Below are 19,718 nucleotides of genomic sequence, written 5' to 3'. Positions count from 1 at the left end.
CCCGAAGTGCTACTTCTGCGGCCAGAGTAATCACCCCCGACAACGCTGCCCGGCACGGAACGCGACCTGTAACGGCTGTGGGAAGAAGGGACACTTCGCAAAAGTCTGCCAGGCCCGACCCCCCCCCCAAAATCTTCTAGGCCCAGCAGTGCTGCCTGCTGACTGTCGGGGCCACCCCCAGCTGCTGCGCCACCCGGCATGTGTGACCCGTGGGTGCCGCCATCTTTAATTACGGCCGAGACGTGCGACCCACGGGGGCCGCCATCTTGGATACCAACTTGCACCTCACCCGCCACGAGTGACTCATGGGGGCCGTCACCTTGGGACCACTCCGCGGCCTTGCAGGAGCCCTGCTCACCCGACTGTACGCTGGCCGCCGCCACCACCGACCGGCCTACCGACCGCCTTCTGACACTCGCCTCCGTCACACTCGACCAGTCCCGGCCGCACCACCTCGCAAATCCACGATGACCGTCCGGATCAACGGGCACGAGACGGCCTGCCTTTTTGACTCCGGGAGCACAGACAGCTTCATACTCCCAGATAGGGTAAGGTGCTGCTCCCTCCCCATCCTACCCGTGACCCAGAAAATCTCCCTGGCTTCCAGAACCCAAGCAGGACAGGGTCTTCATCAGGTCAGAGGTCCAACGACTCCTGCGAGAGGGGATCATTGAGGCTAGTAACAGCCCCTGGAGAGCCCAAGTGGTGGTCGTCAAGACTGGGGAGAGGCACCGGATGGTCATCGATTATAGCCAGCATCAACCGGTACACGCAGCTCGGTGCGTACCCCATCCCCCGCATATCTGACATGGTCAATCAGATTGCACAGTATCGAGTCTTCTCTACAGTCGACTTGAAGTCTGCGTACTACCAGCTCCCTAGCCGCCTGGAGGACCGCCAATACACTGCCTTCGAGGCAGACAGCTGCATCTTTCACTTCCTCAGGGTTCCCTTCGGCATCACCAACTGGGTCTCGGTCTTCCAAAGGGAAATGGATCGAATGGGTGACAAGTAGGGACTGGGGGCCACGTTCCCGTACCTAGACAACATCACCATCTGCGGCCGTGACCAGCAGGACCATGACGAGAAACTCTGGCGCTTCCTCCACACGTCAAAACTCCTGAACCTAACTTTTAATAGAGAGAAATGCGTCTTTCGCACAACCCGCCTGGCCATCCTCGGCTACGTCGTGGAACACGGAGTCCTAGGGCCCATCCCCGACCGCATGCCCTATCACATGTACCAGCGCACAAGTAGACTGACACTGTACCCTCAATAATGACCTCTGTCACCCGGGGGTCACCCGCTTTTTCCACTTTATCAAGGCTTGCAACCTGCCCTACTCCATCGAGGAGGTCAGGTCCGTGACCAGGGACTGCCAGGTCTGCGTGGAGTGCAAACCCCACTTCTATCGGCCAGACAGAGCACATCTGGTAAAGACCCCCCGCCCTTTTGAGCGCCTCAGCACGGACTTCAAAGGGCCCCTCCCCTCCACTGACCGTAACGTGTACTTCCTCAACATTGTTGACGAGTACTCCAGATTCCCCTTCGCCATCCGCTGCTCTGACATGACCTCTGCCTCCGTTATCAAGGCCCTACACAGCCTTTTCACCCTGTTCGGGTTCCCCGCCTACATCCATAGTGATCGGGGTTACTCCTTTATGAACGACGAGTTGCGTCAGTTCCTGCTCAGCAAAGGTCCAGCAGGACGACCAGCTATAACCCCCGGGGAAACGGACAGGTGGAGAGGGAGAACGCAACGGACTGGAAGGCCGTCCTCCTGGCCCTATGGTCTAGAAGTCTCCCAGTCTCCCGCTGGCAGGAGGTCCTCCCTGATGCGCTCCACTCCTTCCGGCCGCTTCTATGTACGGCCACTAACGAGACTCCTCATGAGCGTATGTTTGCCTTCCCCAGGATGTCCACTTCCGGGGTTTCGCTTCCGTCCTGTCTGACAGTCCCGTGGCCCGTCCTTCTCCGCAAGCATGCAAGGAGCCCCTCGCATAAAACCGGCCCCCTCATCGAGAAGGTCCTGCTGCTCCATGCAAACCCTCAATATGCCTACGTGAGACACCAAGACGGGCGGCAGGACACGGTCTCCCTTCGGGATTTGGCTCCTGCAGGCTCTCCAGCCACCATCACCACCACACCCCACCCTACCCCGTCTTCTGCCACCTCCGCCCACCTCCCTCACGAACTGACTCCCGCAGGCCCATCGAGGACAGGCACCACCACCTCTGCCCATACACCGCCGCCCCCTTCGCCGACTCAACATCTGGGTGAAAAAGAAGAAGTCAACATGCTCCCGGACACGCAGGTCTCGACGCCGGGACTGAGGTGGTCACAGTGGAAGGTCAAGGTCCCCGACAGACTGGACCTTTAAGACCACTTCACCCTCGCCGGACTTTTTTAAACAGGGGGTGAATGTGGGAAACCACGTTATTGTCTTAAATTCACTGTGCTGTATTGTACATGCCTGTGCTTGTCCAGGCTGGCTCCGCCTGTGGCTCCTCCCCTCAGGCTTCTGTATAAAAGTGGCAAGTCTCCGCCTCCAGATCCAGTTCAGGTCCAGAGGCAGGAGGCTTGCTGTCTAGTGCATTAAAGCCTCAGTTATGTTTATCACTCGTCGTCTGTTATTGATGGTGTATCAGCAGCGTTGTCTGGGATGCTTACCCTGGCCGCAAAAGTAGCACTTCGGGCTTCAGCGTTGGCGGGCTGCTGCGCGGCACAGGCTTGCACCGTACTCGAGTCGGGTGATGGCGGCGCCCACGAGGTCCACGAGGGTGCCGAGCGGTCGGAGGTGTAGGCCTCCATGTTCTAGAAGGCCACCTCCAGTGAATTTGAGAGCTGCACTGTCTCTGGGAGGCCAAGTGTACCCCCTTCTAACAATCACTGGTGGATGCAGTTTGATTTCATGCCTGCGACATAAGCGTCCCTGACCAACAGCTCCGCGTGTTGGGTAACCGATACCGCCTGGCAGTCACAGTTCCAGCAGAGTACCCGCAAGGCATGCAGGAATTCTGCTAGTGATTCCCAGGGCGTTGTCGTCTTGTGGCAAGAAGGTGCCTAGCATACACTTCGTTTACAGACTTTACTTAGTGTCCCTTCAGCAGCATTATCGCCTCCGTATACGAGGGGACGTCCCTGAGGAGAAGAAAGACTTGCGGGCTCACCCGTGCGTGGAGGATCTGCTTCTTTTGTAGGTTGGTGAAGTCTTCGGTGAAAGATCCGAGGTACGCTTCGAAGCAGCTTAGCCAGTGCTCGAATGTTGCAGTGGCGTCGGCTGCCTGTGGGTCCAGCTCCAGGCGATCAGGCTTGAGTGATGAATTCATCTTAGATGTTTAGTTTATTAAATTGATATGCCATCAATGAACACACGACGAGTGGTGAATGTAACTGTGGCTTTAATAAACTAAACAGAAAGCCTCCTTGCCTCGGATCCCGAACTGAGGCAGCGGCAGAGACTAGCCACCTTTATACCGACCCCGGGGGAGGCGGAGCCAGCAGGCAGCAGTTTACCACATTACATATAATACAATGGCAGTTTACCACAATGCACAGATTATATACTACAGTGGTTCGGACCCAGCAGGGACAAGTCCAGGCATGTAACAGTACAATACAATACAGTGGTTTACCACACAGGGCACAGAAAATTGGCCTTTTGCATGTTCCGTGCAATCTTATGTTCCTTTGACTTAGGCAATTAATGGCACACAATTCACAAAGGTCCCTTTAAAATATCCTGCACTCTTGCATTACAATATGCACCTTATACAGCTCACTTCATACTGACTTAACAGCTGTGAACTAGGGAGGAGTGACTACAAAATAGAGCAAATAGTCACTTGGCAAAGCAAAGAGGCTTAGAAGTTTACAGCCCATTACAAAGTTCATTTATGCTGCATATTACCCCTTTTTAAAAAACATATTTTATTCAGGCATTTTCATAAAAAGAAACAAAAACAGAAGAAAGATCATACAACAATATAAATAACCAACACCCACTCCCCATCCTGATCCCCACCATTGCCCCTTCCCCCATCCTGCCTTCCCCATTTTAACCCGCTTACCTCCCTCCCCCTCCTGCACTAAAAGATTGGCAGCCCCATTATTAGAAATGTGAGTTGTCGATATGTAGGTAGGCGAATGAGAGGCTGTCTCAAGATCAGGTGTCCTTCGAAGAATGTTTTGAAAATTAGAAACAAAAAATGGCCAGAGTTGTCAGATTTGTCATTGTGGATGGGGCACCTCGCCACAGGTTGCCCACGGCCATGCCCCTCTGGCAATCCTGGTGGGTGGTGGGGTAGGTTAAATTCAATGAGGGTGTGAGTGCACACCAGCCGCTCCCCTCTGGTCAGCCTTGGCTTCTGTTTGGGGGGGCCTGTCTGCCACCTGGCTAATTTCAGTGGGCTTCTGACAATTATCCTCCATGGGAAATGTTACTGGCTGAATTGGCTTCCTGCTGCTAATGGGCAGGCAGACATCACACGCCACCTTGATCCAGCTCAATGAAAATTGCTCAAAGTAGGGGGCCAAGCAGCGAAACATCAAGTCAGACAGCAGCAGGAAATGAGTGCTCACCTGCCTCTGGTTCTGTCTCTGCACCCTTTGGGAATTCAGTCCACTGTATCTATCCTTCATTCCAGATCTCTTCAGAGTCTTCCACCTTCCTGTTCTAGGTTGGAAGTTAAAGGTCTGGCCTCTCATCCTTTCCCTACGATCTGTATTAGGAGATTGGGCAATTGAGCTGTCACGAATAAAACTGCTCCTATCTTCTTCAAGTTAGTCTACTGGATCTAACCCAGTGGTCAAATGAATTATTTTGTGATGAGTTTCCAAAGGCACTGTCATTACATATATTGAAATAAGAATTTAGAACAAAAAATTTAACACAAAAGGGTGATAAGAACTTGATAACAGAAGGAAAGCGTTTTGTACAAATCTGCGGCAGGATTCTCCGCCGGCGGGAGTCTCCATTTTGCTGGCTCCCGGGGGTTTCCCGACGGCGTGGGGCTACCCCACAATGGGAAACTCCATTGACCAGCCGGCGTAATGGAGAAAAACGGCGGCGGGTCGGGGCAGAAATGTGGCGCAGCGGGGTGGACAATCCAACTTATGATATGTACATACAATAGCCGGGATTCTCCGAACCCGCGGCCAGGTTCTGACGCTGGCGTGAAAAGTGGCGCAAACCACTCTGGCATCAACGGTCCTCGATTATCAGGTATTCACCCGTTCCTATGGGGCTAGGTCTGCGCCAGAGCGGTTTCCGCTGCTGCAGCCGGCGCACTGCGGCCGGTCCGAGTTCGCGCATGCGCGTGGGTTCCTGTCTCCGCACCGGCTGCCAGGCAATATGGCGGAGCCCTACAAGGGCCTGGTGCGGAGGAACATAGGCCTCCATGGAACCAGCCCGCCTCCCCCCCCCGCTCCCCCCTCCAGGACGGCCCCCGCAGACAGAACTTCCAGGTCCCGCCTGGTGGGACCAGAGTAACCCACGCCGGCAGGACTTGACCGAACTTGGCGGGCACTCAACCCGTCGAGGCGTGGAGAATCGCTGGGGGGGTCGTTCGCTTTCAACGGACTGGCGCGGCGGCGATCCCGCGGGCGCCCGAGAATCGGTGGCGGGGAATCGGTGAGCCGGCGTCGGGACATCGTGGCACGATTCTCGTGCCCCCCTGGGGATTCTCCCACCCCGCGCGGGGTGGGAGAATCCCGGCCAATATCATTCATATATTCTACAAATTTAATAACAATGTGCTTCTGGTGCCGAAGAACATGCTTCTCCTTGCTGCCTCTGTAAGGCGTGCTTCGCTCACTGCTCATGATTAAGTACTCCTTTATTGGCGAAAGCTAGTGTGCTATCAGACTGCTGTTGTTCACTGTGGGCCTCAAGAGATGGATGGCACATTGCAACTCTAGGTGCAGGATCTTCAGATTATGTTACGACAACCGATGCTTCTTCAATCAAATGATGCTTGCTCATCTTTGTCTCTTCTCCTGCCATTTGCTGGATGCTGGGTGGGCTTGTCAGAGGGCCTGTATGAAAGCAGAGCGTAGGGTGATACTGGCTATCATGATTCCAAGCTTATTGGTGAAGTATGAAACTAGGCACAAATACTTTTCTTGACAATAGGACAGATACTTGAATTTGACAAGTGACATTTATATTTACAATTACAATTACGACAGCGCTCACCTTCATTTCTGGGGTCATGCCACAATGATGTCAAGCCCCTCCCCCATGACATCACGCCTCTCCCGACCCCACCCATCATCACCCCAGAGAACGCAAAGGCACAAGCTACGAAAGTACACAAATTGATTACTGCGTAACTGCTTTAATGCTTTTTAACTTGTAAAAACATGCCTGCATGAATAATTGCTGATTAAAATCCAAGTTTACCTCTTATCCGAGTGACAGAAAAGAGGATCAATATTGCGACGTGTTGAGGTGAGCAAACATGGAACTTGCTGATGAGCAATGAGATGGAAGAATCAGCCAATGACATCACCGCAGCACAGGAAAGCGCAGGACAGAATGTTCAGAGTTTCATTCAGTTTCAAAGTTATTTTCCTATTTCCTCTCACAAAATTGAAGAAGTTATTGCAGTAAATTCACATGAGTTGAGTGTCTAGTGAGTCCAAGTCCGATACCTGTGGCACTGTCTGCAGGATTCTGTTCTTTGTCTTAGAAGAGACTCTCTGAAGGTCAGGCTTGAGAGCGATGGTGGTTAGAACTATCAGCAGGTGTCCAGCTGCAGCCATTATATCAGACTGGCAATGGTCTATTTTGAAAAACAGAACTTAAACAAGAGAATATGGAAGACAGGCAGATTTTCAAGATTTTCTTGCTTCATCCCTTGTTGGCGTGGCAATTTTGAAAGCTTATTTCAATACTTTTTCTTCACAAAATCATCAATTACATCATCGTAGGTTCAATCTTGTAAAGAAACGCTTTCAATCCGTAATATTGCTGAGCTCATCAAATTTTCCTGACTTATCGTACTTCAAAAATAATTTTTAACTCTTTTCAATACAGAAAAAGAATGCTCATCAGAAACATTTGTGACAGGTATCGTTAAAAATATTTTCAGAATGGTTTCCTCATTTGGAAATGCTGCCTGCAAACCATCACGTAAAAGTCTGTACATCAGCTGGCAATCTCAAAGCACAGAGCTCATTATGATCGACACCATGAATGAATTGTTTCACTTTATCTTTAAAATGATGTGTGTCTATGTCCTCCCAGTCAAATTCACTTAATTTCTTACTGCAGTGGCTTTTAGCATTCTCACCCAAACATCTGTCAAAAAGCACGCAAAATCAACAGTTTTCTTCAGAGATTCACTTCTAGTCTGCAATTGCACCATTAGTGTGTCACAAATAACAGTGACAGTCTCAATGATGATCTTCTCTTTCTATTTTAAAGTGATTAAATTATCTCTAGTTTCATCAAAAAATAACTTCCCATCATCAGAGGGACCTGTATTTTCTGATAATGTTAGTGACTCTGCTTCCACAAAGCTATAGGCATTTCAAAGGTCCATGACAAAACTTTTAACAATTGTACAGCATTCATTAAAGTTGTATCGACATTTTTCAGTGATTTGTCATTGGCATTAATTATTTGAAGCAGATTATTCCACAAAACAGGAAAAACAGCAATATCGAACTTTTCAAACTTCTCTGCTAAGGATTTTGCTTCAGCTTTCACACAGTGTGTTTCTGAATTTGAAGCAGCTATGTCTAGTAAGATTTACTTTGTATCAGCAAAGCTAATTTTCAAATCCAAAACAGCATCTGAACGAGCGTTTCACCTGGTGTCACAAATTCCTTTGCCTGTCAAATGCTTTCCATTTGCCTGCTCCAAACATGATTGCAATATATTCCACCGATGTGTGGAAACCCAAAAAAAGACATACACGTTTTGAACAAAATCAAAAAAATGTACAGCACCCTCACAGGATTCAGCTGCAGCATTGCAGATTAATTTCAAGGAGCGACTGAAACAAGGGATGAACAATGCATTGGGGCTTGCATTGTTCAGTCTTGCTTATAGACCTGAATATTTTCCTGCTATATTTGTGGCATTATCAAAGCTCTGTCCATGACAATTTTTGAAGTCCAATTTGCAATGATTTCCAAAACAGTAGTCTTTAGGAACTCAGAAGTGTGGGAATGTAGCTGGACAAAGCAAAGAAATCGCTCTACAACTTCACCATCGCTGGTCACATATCTTAAAATTAATGTTAATTTGTCCACAAGACTCACATCTGGGGTGGGATTCTCCGACCCCCCCGCCGGGTTGGAGAATCGGCGGGGGCGGTGTGAATCCCGCCCCGCTGCTCCGACGCCGGCTGCTAAATTCTACGGCGCCGGTTTTATCGGTGGGGGTGGGAATCACGTCGTGCCGGTCGGGCGCCGTTCACAGTGGCACCCCCCGGTGATTCTCCGCCCCGCGATGGGCCGAGCGGCCGCCCAATTTCGGCCGATCCCGCCGGCGTAAATCAAACCAGGTCCATACCGGCGGGACCTGGCTCTGCAGGTGGCCTGTGGAGTCCTCGGGGGGGGGGGTGCACGGGGGTGATCTGGCCCCAGGGGGTGCCCCCACGGTTGCCTGGCCCATGATCGGGGCCCACAGATCCGCAGCCGAGCCTGTGCCGTGGGGGCACTCTTTCCCTCCGCGCCGGCTGCTGTCAACCTCTGCCATGGCCGGCGCGGAGAAGAACCCCTCTGCGCATGCACTGGGATGACGCCAGCATACGCTGGCACTCCTGTGCAGGCGCCAACTCACGCCAGCCGGCGGAGGCCCTTCGGCGCCGGTTGGCGCGGCGCCGGTTGGCGCAGCGCCATGTCCTTCTGTGCCGGCTGGCGTGTGGTTCACGCCACTCCTCAGCGCCGGTACGGCCCGCTCCGCCGGGTAGAGGAGAATCCCGCCCCTGGTGTTGAATCAACTATTATGGAATAGCATTTGGCATCTTTTACTTCATTAGTGAATTGTTTTCTGAGCCCCTCTGCCATTATAGTGATGAAGTCATTGTAGGTTCTATGCTTTAAAAAGTTGGTCTTCCCTGAGCCACAATATTGATAGCTTTTCAATTGATCATTGAGAAGCTCATCAAATTCACTGAAATATTCAAGGCAAGATTAAAATATTACCTCTTCGAGTTGACAACGGTGACTCATCATGTCCTCTCAAGAGGTAGTCCCAAGGAAGACAGGAGTTTGACTGTGGCAACACCATGTCTCAGCATTTTTCTCCAATAAGAACACTCCTTTTCAAACTGAGCTGATAACGCAGAATGAATTCTTCCAGATAATTTATATCTTTGAACGAACGCACACAAGGCTTTAATATGATTTTGGAAGTTTCATGATCAGCAATATCTTTTCCTACATTGCCAGTTAGAGTACCTATTGACAAATGTGCGTTTCCCTTTACTAGCATCAGGGAATAATTTGCAAACATATCAGGAGACTGCCTTAGAGGTTTCCAAAACAAATGAGACAATTTATCATTTCCGTCATCCCATTTCTCCCCCCACCCCCATCTCCATTGGTCGGGGCCACGTGCCTCGGCACGATAAGTTTCATTTAAAAATGGCGTCCCGATCTCCTCCTGCACTGCGGAGTTTTAGCAAGCGGAGTTCCTTCGAGTAGGAAACGGGTCGAAGTGTGGCCTCGGCGGGGGGGTCTCCTGCTGAGGCCTGGATTGTAACAAAGTCCCGTTGGATAGCGTGGTCTTTCTCGCCACTGCAAGTTCCGAGAAACACCCGGCTAAACAAGTTGACAGGAGACTCTGTTGCAATTCGTTAAGGTCGCGCCCATTATTTCAAAAGTAGTCAAAAGATTCCTCCAAAAGAAAAAACATTTGCATCTTCAATGTTAACCCCCACTTCTTTCACTGGACATTCTACTACATGTTGATTTGAGAGTGTAAATTCCAAATGTTGTTTTCTTCTATTCTTCGTAAATGTATCAAATCATATGACTCGAAGTAGTAAAACAATAATATGGGTTTTTTATTTGAAGAGAAAATGATGTACAGATAAAGGTAATGGGAGGCTATCGAGACATGCCTGACTTGTAGGGCTGCTGTTTCATTCTGTCTACAGAGTTATGGAATTAAACAGTACAACCTGTCCCGTAGTGGATAGTGATGGACAGCAGTTTAATACACGCCTCCTTAAAGGTACTTGCACATCACACCACAACACTTAATACCTGTCTGCATGTGTATAATATCTTCTGTGCATATTGCTATTTAAAAAAAAAATTCTCTTCACCATCAATATTCTCCCCCCAGTTTCCTGAAATTGCTGATTCACCATCATTTTTGCATCCATGGGCAGTAACTGCTCTCCAATATCCCTCATGTCCGAGCCCGTCAGCAGACCATTTGACCATGGGGAGGCTTCAAGGCTTTATTTGCCCTTTTCTAGTGAGGGTTCAAAGGTTGATTGGAGCATTGCCACCGCCATTCTGATGGGGATCAACGAATTTAACAAAGTTTACGGATTGGATTTGGGACTTTTTCATGCTGTATCATTCTGTCCCTCACTGGACAGCACCTCTATAGTCTATGTCATGGGGGTGGGCCTTTGGACATTAGTGCCAATTAATCATCAGTGATATCATCATTTATATTGAACCATAGCTTAACCACAACGCATGTTATGTAAAGATTTTGGGGAGAAAGTAAATATATCATTTATTTAAATTCATTTCAATCTGAGGGAAAAATGATCGCTCATTTTTAAACTTGGCTAATTCGCAGTAAAAACCTATACATGTGACTTCACCATTTGTTGATGTGTTTGGGAAATGATGTGAAACATCTTTGTTCTTCCCTGCTTGCTGTGTGTCGAAACACAGATAAAAGAACATCTTTGCAGTTTTCATTATTTCAATTTTAAAAATTTGCAGCCCCACTTCGTCCCTTCTTATGAGCTGCAATTTGACTTAAAATATAGAGTTTCTCGTTCACGAGCCAGAAAAGGCTGACAACGTTTTTAGTCTAATTCAGTTAGTAACAGTGACAGCTGCAAATGACATGGAGAGGGGGGGGGGGTTTCACAGGCGCACATTAGGGATAAGGCTGTGATTGGCTAGGAAATGGTTTCAAAGAGGGGAAAAAAAATTCAGGGAGCTGGGTGGGGGGCGGGGGGAGGGTGGATAATCGGAAACGCTGATGTTAGATAATTAGTCTTTTGTGAAAGAAGCGAAGCATACAACATTGCTAACAAACAAAATTATGCAGCAAATGCCTTACAAATGAGGGCTTCCTGACAGAGATTGCCCTTGAGTTTGGGGAGCTGCATCTGTCATTTTGACCTGCAAAACTCAGTTAAGTGTGACACTACATCCTGCGCATTTTTCATGCATCTGTAAGTTTTTGTTTCTAAATTAGTTAGTTGTCTAGGCAGCCTCATCAAATGTGCACCCATCAAATGCACTGACAGGTCCTCCTTCCACTGTCTCAATGTAGAAAATGACACACCATTGTGCATTGAGTCATCTTTACTCAGAGCAGGTTTTATGTCTGGACCAAATGCAGAGAAAAGAGAGCTATAAATTATTGTGCTCCTGCGGTAATTCTGCAAAGTCAAAACAAAATAATACAACATCGAAACATTCACGTTTTCACATTGGCTAATGGCGTTCGACAGGGCCAGTTACAGCCAGGATTGTTCGCAAGTGACAATGATGGAGATGCATGTTGGTTCGATTTGGTTATGTAATGATTCATTCCCAAAGGAAATGCTGGCTGCCCACATGATGCCTCTCTAAACCTCCACTTGTCTTTTCCTTCCGGCTTCATAATGTAATTCCTGAGGCACATTGCTTCATGTTTTGTTAATAATCTTGCGACATAAAATTAAAAGATTGTATTGATCCTTTGCAATCAAAATAAAATACGCCTTTGCTACATGCATCATTTTCTCAGTTTTTAAGAAAAGTGTTTTTCAGCCTAATCTCTTTTGTGATCTTCCATGACATACTTCCCCTTGACCCCTTGGTTACAGGAGGCAAACTGATGTCCATCAGTGCAGTAAAATCTTCTATGATTGGCCATTAGGCTACAAGGACCAGGATGGTTTTCTTCAGCGAAGTGTCTGCTTCCATTTTGTGTCTCGTAACAATGTCATATCTGAGATAGTGACTCACTTTTGGAAAGTGTAGGTACAAACCTGCATTCTACTGTTCTGTGGGTCAACCTATGAGCGGGATTCTCCTTGCCGCGAAGATCAGGGGCGTCATTCTCCGCCGGCGGGAGTCTCCGTTTTGCCGGCGCCCGGGGTTTCCCGACGGCGTGGGGCTGCCCCACAATGGGAAACCCCATTGACCGGCCAGTGTTACGGAGACTCCCGCCGGCCGGTCGGGGCAGAAATGTGGCGGGGCGGGTAGGAGAATTTCGCCCAAGGAATCCCAATAGGGCGGAGAATCCCGTGTCAGCCCAAAGATGGGATCGCCGCCAGGCGGCAGACCCGTCCTCAGTCTCCTTTATGTTCGATAATGCACAGCGGGGCAAAATCAAGAATGACAAGATCTTGAGGTGGAGGATTGAGCTCTCCACCTATAACTATGAGATCTTGTATCGTCCCGGAAAGCTAAACGAGCCGTCCGATGCCCTATCCTGTGGCACATGTGCCAACGCACAAGTAGACCGCCTCCAAGCCCTCCACGAGGACCTCTGCCACCCGGGGGGTCACTCGATTCTACCATTTTGTGAAGTCCTGCAACCTCCCCTACTGTCACCAGGAACTGCCAAATCTGCGCAGAGTGCAAACCGCACTTTCAGGCCAGATAGAGCGCACCTGATAAAGGCTTCCCGTCCCTTTGAACACCTCAGTTTGGATTTCAAAGGCCCCCTTCCCTCCACCGACCGCAACGCATACTTCCTGAACGTGGTGGACGAGTACTCCCGTTTCCCCTTCGCCATCCCCTGCCCTGACATGACAGCGGGCACAGTCATTAAAGCCCTCGGCACCATCTTTACACTGTTCGGTTTCCCCGCGTACATCCATAGCGACAGGGGGTCCTCCTTCATGAGCGACGAGCTGCGTCAGTTCCTGCTCAGCAAGGGCATTGCCTCGAGCAGGACGACCAGCTATAACCCCCGGGGGAACGGGCAGGTAGAGAGGGAGAACGGTACGTTCTGGAAGACCGTCCTACTGGCCCTATGGTCCAGAAATCTCCCAGTTTCCCGGTGGCAGGAAGTCCTCCCGGATGCCCTCCACTCCATCCGGTCGCTGCTGTGTACCACCACTAACCAAACGCCTCACGAGCGCCTCCTTGTCTTCCCTAGGAAGTCCTCCTCCGGAACGTCGTTGCCGACCTGGCTGGCAGCCTCAGGACCCATCTTGCTCTGAAAGCATGTGCGGGCGCACAAATCGGACCCGTTGGTCGAGAGGGTTCACCTTCTTCACGCAAACCCCCAGTACGCCTACGTGGTGTACCCCGACGGCCAACAGGACACGGTCTCCCTGCGGGACCTGGCGCCCGCTGGAAACACACACACTCCCAACATCGATCACCCCCTCCCTGCCACCGGTGCACCCCACGACCGCCCCCTTCTCAGGTGGATCGGTCCTCCTCCCGTGCCCGCCCAGGAGTAAAGAAACAGGAACGAACAGCGCAACGCTCCCAGAGACAACAGTGCCCGAGCCAGCACCTCCACCACCACCGGGGCTGAGGCGATCGACAAGGATGACCAGGGCACCCGCTTGACTCGTGGAAACCGCGTGACACCGGAAAAACTTGTAAATAACTCTGACAAAACTTGTACATAATGATTCTGACAAAACCCGCACATAATAATTCTGACAGAACTTGTACATAGTTAACTGTTGGGCTAAATGCATACCCACTGTTCGAAATTTGTTCCAGGACCAGCCTTGTAAACCCCTACCACCATGCGAACCACCACCCCACCGGGTTCTTTTTTAACAAGGGGTGAATGTGGTGGTATGTATTAGGGGTAATACGGTACCTGTGAAGCCGAGAGGCTATTGGCTGACAGGTCCTGGGTCTTGGTTGGATCTGCCACCTTCTGGCTCCGTCCTGAAGGCGGAGTATAAGAGCTCGAGTTCTCGCAGCAGCCGCATTCTGTAACTGAGCTGCTGGGGAACAAGTCTTGCTTAATAAAGCCTTGATTGATTTAATCTCTTCTCGACTTGAGTGAGTAATTGTTGCGCTACAATTAGTGAGACTACCAGCCAACCCACTCCTAAGGATCAAATGATTTATCCAGGCTCTGTAAGTCAAACGGGCCCAATTGGTATCTAACAGTATGACTGTATGGATCCATGATTCGCCCAGGAAACCTGAACAGCTCCCTGTCACAACCTCTGTGTTAAACCCAGGCTCCACACCACACTCAGTCAAGCTCCCAGCAAAGGCACACACCCCTCAATGACCCCTATCTGTAGGACATTCCCGCACACCAGTCTCTTAGCACTGAGCTGCATGCCTGCACTTTAGGATCATCTCTACTAAACAACAGTTGCCACCATTCTTTTGGGAAGGCACACAGTTCACTCAATGAGGACATCCACTGTAGACCCCACAGGGGGAACCAGTACAAGGGCCACAGAGCGCATTGTTAACACATGTTGTGGCAGCCACCAGCACTCCATTTGGCAGGTATGGGTGGCGAGGATAGAGGCATTGCACATCAAGGGCCAGGTGCAAGTCACTGATGGGGATAGGGCTGCAGTGCCAAGTACATTATGCAGAAGGGGCCGGGTGAGGGTTGAGGGCTACTGGGTCGGGGGGAATGATGAGGGTAGCTGAGCTCAGGATGACCATGTAATTTGGACAGTTTGGATGGTCAAGGGAAGCATCACTTTGCTGGCAGTCTCTAAACAGAAATGGAATTTGGAACTCAACCTGCCACGCTAGCTTCCTATCTGCCCACTGTTGCCGTGGCAGGTGCCGAGAGTGCCAGGGCCAGCCCAGGGAAGACCCTGCATAACAGGAGCCTGCCCCAGAACAGCAGGTGACTCATGTGCCGGCTGTCACCAGACTAAAGAGGAGGTACGAAGGCGGCGCCACATCAGGTCACATTTCTGCCACCGATGCCAGTGTCACACAGGTAGTTACTCACCTGAGCTGCTCGAAGGATGTCGTTCATCTTCTTCTTGCATTGCATGCCGGTCCCCTTGGTGAGGCTGCCAACACTCACTGCATCTGCCACCTCATCCCAGGCTTGAATCATTACAACTGGCTGATGTCTCCACCCCACCCTGAGGAAGAGGGTTTCCCTCCTCTCTTAATGGTGTCCAACGTTCTGTGGATGCCCACATCCAGGAAGCATGGTGCAGGTCTTTGAGCAGCCATCTTCTTGACTGGAATGAAAGTCTGGGGTGAGTGGAGTGCTTAAAAACTTTTCCAGCTTGTCAGGCTCACGAGGGGAATCCTGACCCCGACTAAACACATATCTGGGGAACCGGGACTCGGGCGGGATGCACGTGGGCAGCATGCTGGCCTATTTGCATGGATGGAATCACGCCTCCCTGGCGCTATTAGCGGCAGCATGAAATTGATCCGAGTCTCTGAAACGGAGAATCCCGCACAAAATATGTTAGTGAATTTATAATAATTTCAATACTCTTGATTCAACTTTAGCACTGTGCATGAGAAAGAAAGGGAGCGTGTCTTCTCAGCACTTCCCATTCTATATCCAGCACATTCCCACTATGAAACCAGGGTGTCTCAACTTGACTTGGAGTAATCTTAGGACTCTTCATTAGGCCCTTGCACATTATGTGTCGATGTGCTGCTACGTACACATTGTTCACAGTGGGAAAAAACATTCCTGGTGCATTGGTTCTCAGTTGACTTCTGGGCGCGACTCGCCCAATTCACATTAGTTCCATTAGAACATAGAACATACAGTGCAGAAGGAGGCCATTCAGCCCATCGAGTCTGCACCGACCCACTTAAGCCCTCACTTTCACCCTAACCCCGTAACCGAATAACCCTCCTAACCCTTTTGGACACTAAGGGCAATTTAGCATGGCCAATCCACCTAATCCATTGATGCGGTTCAGCAAAGCAGCATTCTGTCTTTGCGATATATCTACCTGATCCATTCGCATCTGTTTGATTTCACTTTGCCTTGGTACAGTTTTTTAAATATCTTTTCATTCTCTATGTTACATCCAAAGTAATTTTGTGTAAAATGGATGACAGGGAATTGACTGCCTGCTTCACATCTCTCTCAATTTTTATTTCTATTGAAGCCAGTGTAAGCTTTCATACAAAGTCTAAATCTATCCCAAGGAATGTTTGTTCCTTCCAAGTATCTAATCTTCAAAGATTGACACCTTTTTGTCACTCAAGGGCCTGTGCTATTTAAAAATAATTATTTCACGGGGTGCTTATCGCTGGCTAGGCCAGAATTTATTGCCCACCCCTAATTGCCCTCGAGAAGGTGGTGATGAGCTGCCTTCTTGAACCATTGCAGTGTAGATGGTGTTGGTACACCCACAGTGATGTTCAGAAGGGAGTTCCAGTATTTTAACCCAACGCCAGTGATAAAACGGCGATATATTTCCAAGTCAGGATGGTGTGTGGCTTGGAGGGGAATGTGCAGATGGTGGTGTTCCCTTGCATCTGCTGCTCTTGTCCTTCTAGGTGATAGAAGTTGCAGTTTTTGAAGATGCTGCTGAAGGAGCCATGGTGAGTTGCTGAAGTGCATCTTGTCAAGCACTTCTGGTGGCCCTGTGCATTGGTGGTGGAGGGAGTGGATGTTGAATGGTGTGGTTGGAATGCCAATCAAGCAGGCTGCTGTGTCCAGGATGATGTTGAGTGTCTTGAGTTTTGTTGGAGCTGCACTCATTCAGGCAAGTTGGGAGTATTCTATCACACTCCTGATTTGTGGCTTGTAGATGGTGGACAGGCTTTGGGGAGTCAGGAGTTGAGTTACTTGGTGTAAATTCCCACCCTCTGACCTGCTCTTATAGCACTATATTTGGCACCATCTATCCGAATGGGGACAGAGTCCCATAGCGCGAGATTAGCCGTGTGCTTCCTGGTGTTTGGAGTGTCAAGAAACACCCCGTTATCTACCGCGCATCCGGGTGGTTTGAGGACCTCAGCGGGGAAGTCCATGATGAGGTCACACTTAGCCCCATTTTCTGCACTGAGGAGCTCCGCTCGTTGGAACTCCCCAGTGCACCGAGGGATCGGGCCGCCATTTCTAAGTTAACTATCTTTTGCTCCATTTCTTATATTGAGTCATTTTCTTCACAAATTCAGCTGCCTAGCATTTGCTGACATGTGCTGGAGGCAATTAAAGTTCTTGACCGATTAGTGCTTACTCGAAAATCTAGGGAATAATCCCAACATTTACTATTCTGCAATGCCATTAGATTTCTAACCCTTGCAGTGTATCTGGTGTGTAAATATCAGTATGCTAAGTTTGTACTTTTTGTCCCAGGTCCTTGCGATTGCCCAAACTACAACTCAAATTATAGATTCTGCAGAACAAAAGGGTTTCACAATCTAAATCACTTAAGGTTTGAGATTATTTTATGGTAAACAAAAACAAAACTGTGACATTAATCTCAGGAATGCAGGTACTTTTTCAGGAACCGTTTCCCAGTAATGGCTTGTTTGTCGAAAGCCATCTTACAAGAAGATTACACAGCTGTGTAGGAGAAAGTCACCTAAAATGACAAGATTAATAGCTGTGAAAATAAGAAACTGCTGACTAAATTGCACTGATCCTAATGAGGTAAAATGACTGTAGCAGTGATCATATATATCTATGTTTTCCAGTTATATTAAAACCATCTTATCCTCTCCACTGTTCGGGCAAGTCACACAGATTATGGCTTGATGAAACCTTGTGATACCCCTTATTTCCCCTGAGTGTTAAATACACACTTGTACAGCTGTCATTTTTTTTATGATGTATCACAATTTTTTTTTATCGATAGTGTTTTTATTAAATTGTGTCCGAACATTTCAATATAACTTTAAAGGAAACATGGTTACCACAATTTCTCTTCACAAAACTGTCTGCCTTTTCTGCCAATGCTTCAATGCTCTGCCATGTGGCCCCTGTTATTTATCCTGAAGCAGCCAATTTACCTACAGGTTTCCACACTTAAGCTGGAAAATGTTAATAGCCAAGGGGCGAGTTACAGCATAACAAGATGAAGGATCATCTCCTTTTCCCTGTTCCCCCCCCCCCCCCTGTTCCCCCCCCCCCCCCCCCCCCGCCCCCCCACCCCACCCATCCCTGACACAGCAACTTTCACAAGTAATGGTTTTATCTGTCAGATTCACTGTTGCTTTACTTACCTGTGTGCTGATGAACTGCATCACGTGGCTGGAATCTGACCATATTTTGTCAAAGTGTCAGGCTCAGACTGAAAACTGGCATGTCGTTCTCCAGCTGCACAGATCAAGGTCTGGATTCTCCGCTGTCGGGATTCTGGTGCAGTGCGATGGGGAACCCCACCCCAGTTTTCTCTCCAGATCTTGAGCCTCTCTAAAGAATAAAATAACGAGTGGCTGTGTTTTCCGCCGTCACTTGGTGGGGCGAGGTTCGATAGAGCCGCCACCCAGCTCCACACAGATCAGAAATGAAACTGGACAGCCCGCAGTCCCCCATCATGGGGGCTCCCCACCTAGACAATCACCTCCCCTCCCCGCCACCACCACCGTGGAAGTATCGCGGGCGTTCCCCACCTCAATGCTGTTCTCCCTCACGTCTGAAAGTTCCCCCTCGCTATCTGCTCTCTCCCCACCCCACACGCACCACACTTAACCTGAATGGCCCCACTCCATGAAGCTCCCATGAGGGCCCGCCCTTGGCACTGCCCCCTGGCACTGCCCCAGCACAGCGCCCACCAGGCAGTGCCAACTGGTGCCAGGGGGCAGTGCAAGGACACTGCACAGGCATGTACCTTTCCCCCCCAGGGGCTATACTTACCTTTGCGCCCCCAGAGGGATCCCCGCGATTGAATCTCGTTTCGCCAAACCTGTTGTAAACTGGCCGACATGACAGCACATTGGCGAGGTATGAATAGTCAGTGAGGGGGATCATGTGGCGGGGGCGGCTGCTACAATATTATGATTTATTCAGATTTATTACAATGAGGTTGTTGCTCTTTGTGGGCGGGATCCTCGTTATGTCAACAGCAAGGGGGGCGAGACCTACGAGGACAACCCGATTGATCTCACCGTAGGGCTCACGGAGGACGAGCTCCCCGCTGAGGGTGGAGGCCCATCAATGGGCTTATTAATTCCCTGAGATAAAAGTCGCCTAGGTAGGAGGCGATATCTCAGAATGTGGACGATCGCAGACACACTATGAAACAATGCCCAAGAATGGATAAGCCTCGGAGAAATTAAAAAGGACAGGGGGGTCGATAGAAAGGAAGGGGAGAGCTTAAAAGTCATGTGTTTCTGCAATGTGGGTGACCCAAAACCCTGTTATGGGGAACTGTGAGTAACTTAATTGTACTCCAATCTCAAATCTCTCATCAAACTCCCGTGTCCTATTCAGGCTCCACAAGCAGCAGATTCACGGCTGAGCTGGCACGTTGACCACTGTTCCGCAAACACTCCCACCCCACTCCCAAACTTTGATCCATTATGTAAATGCCAAATTAAGGAGGAAATAAATCTTATCAATTTATTTTAGTGTCCGCCCAAAAGTGAAGTAATCTGTTACTCACACTGTGTTTCCCCTTGGGGAC

This window comes from Scyliorhinus torazame, chromosome 18 (assembly GCF_047496885.1).
Source record: "Scyliorhinus torazame isolate Kashiwa2021f chromosome 18, sScyTor2.1, whole genome shotgun sequence".
NCBI lineage: Eukaryota > Metazoa > Chordata > Chondrichthyes > Carcharhiniformes > Scyliorhinidae > Scyliorhinus > Scyliorhinus torazame.
This window is presented reverse-complemented; position numbering follows the sequence as displayed.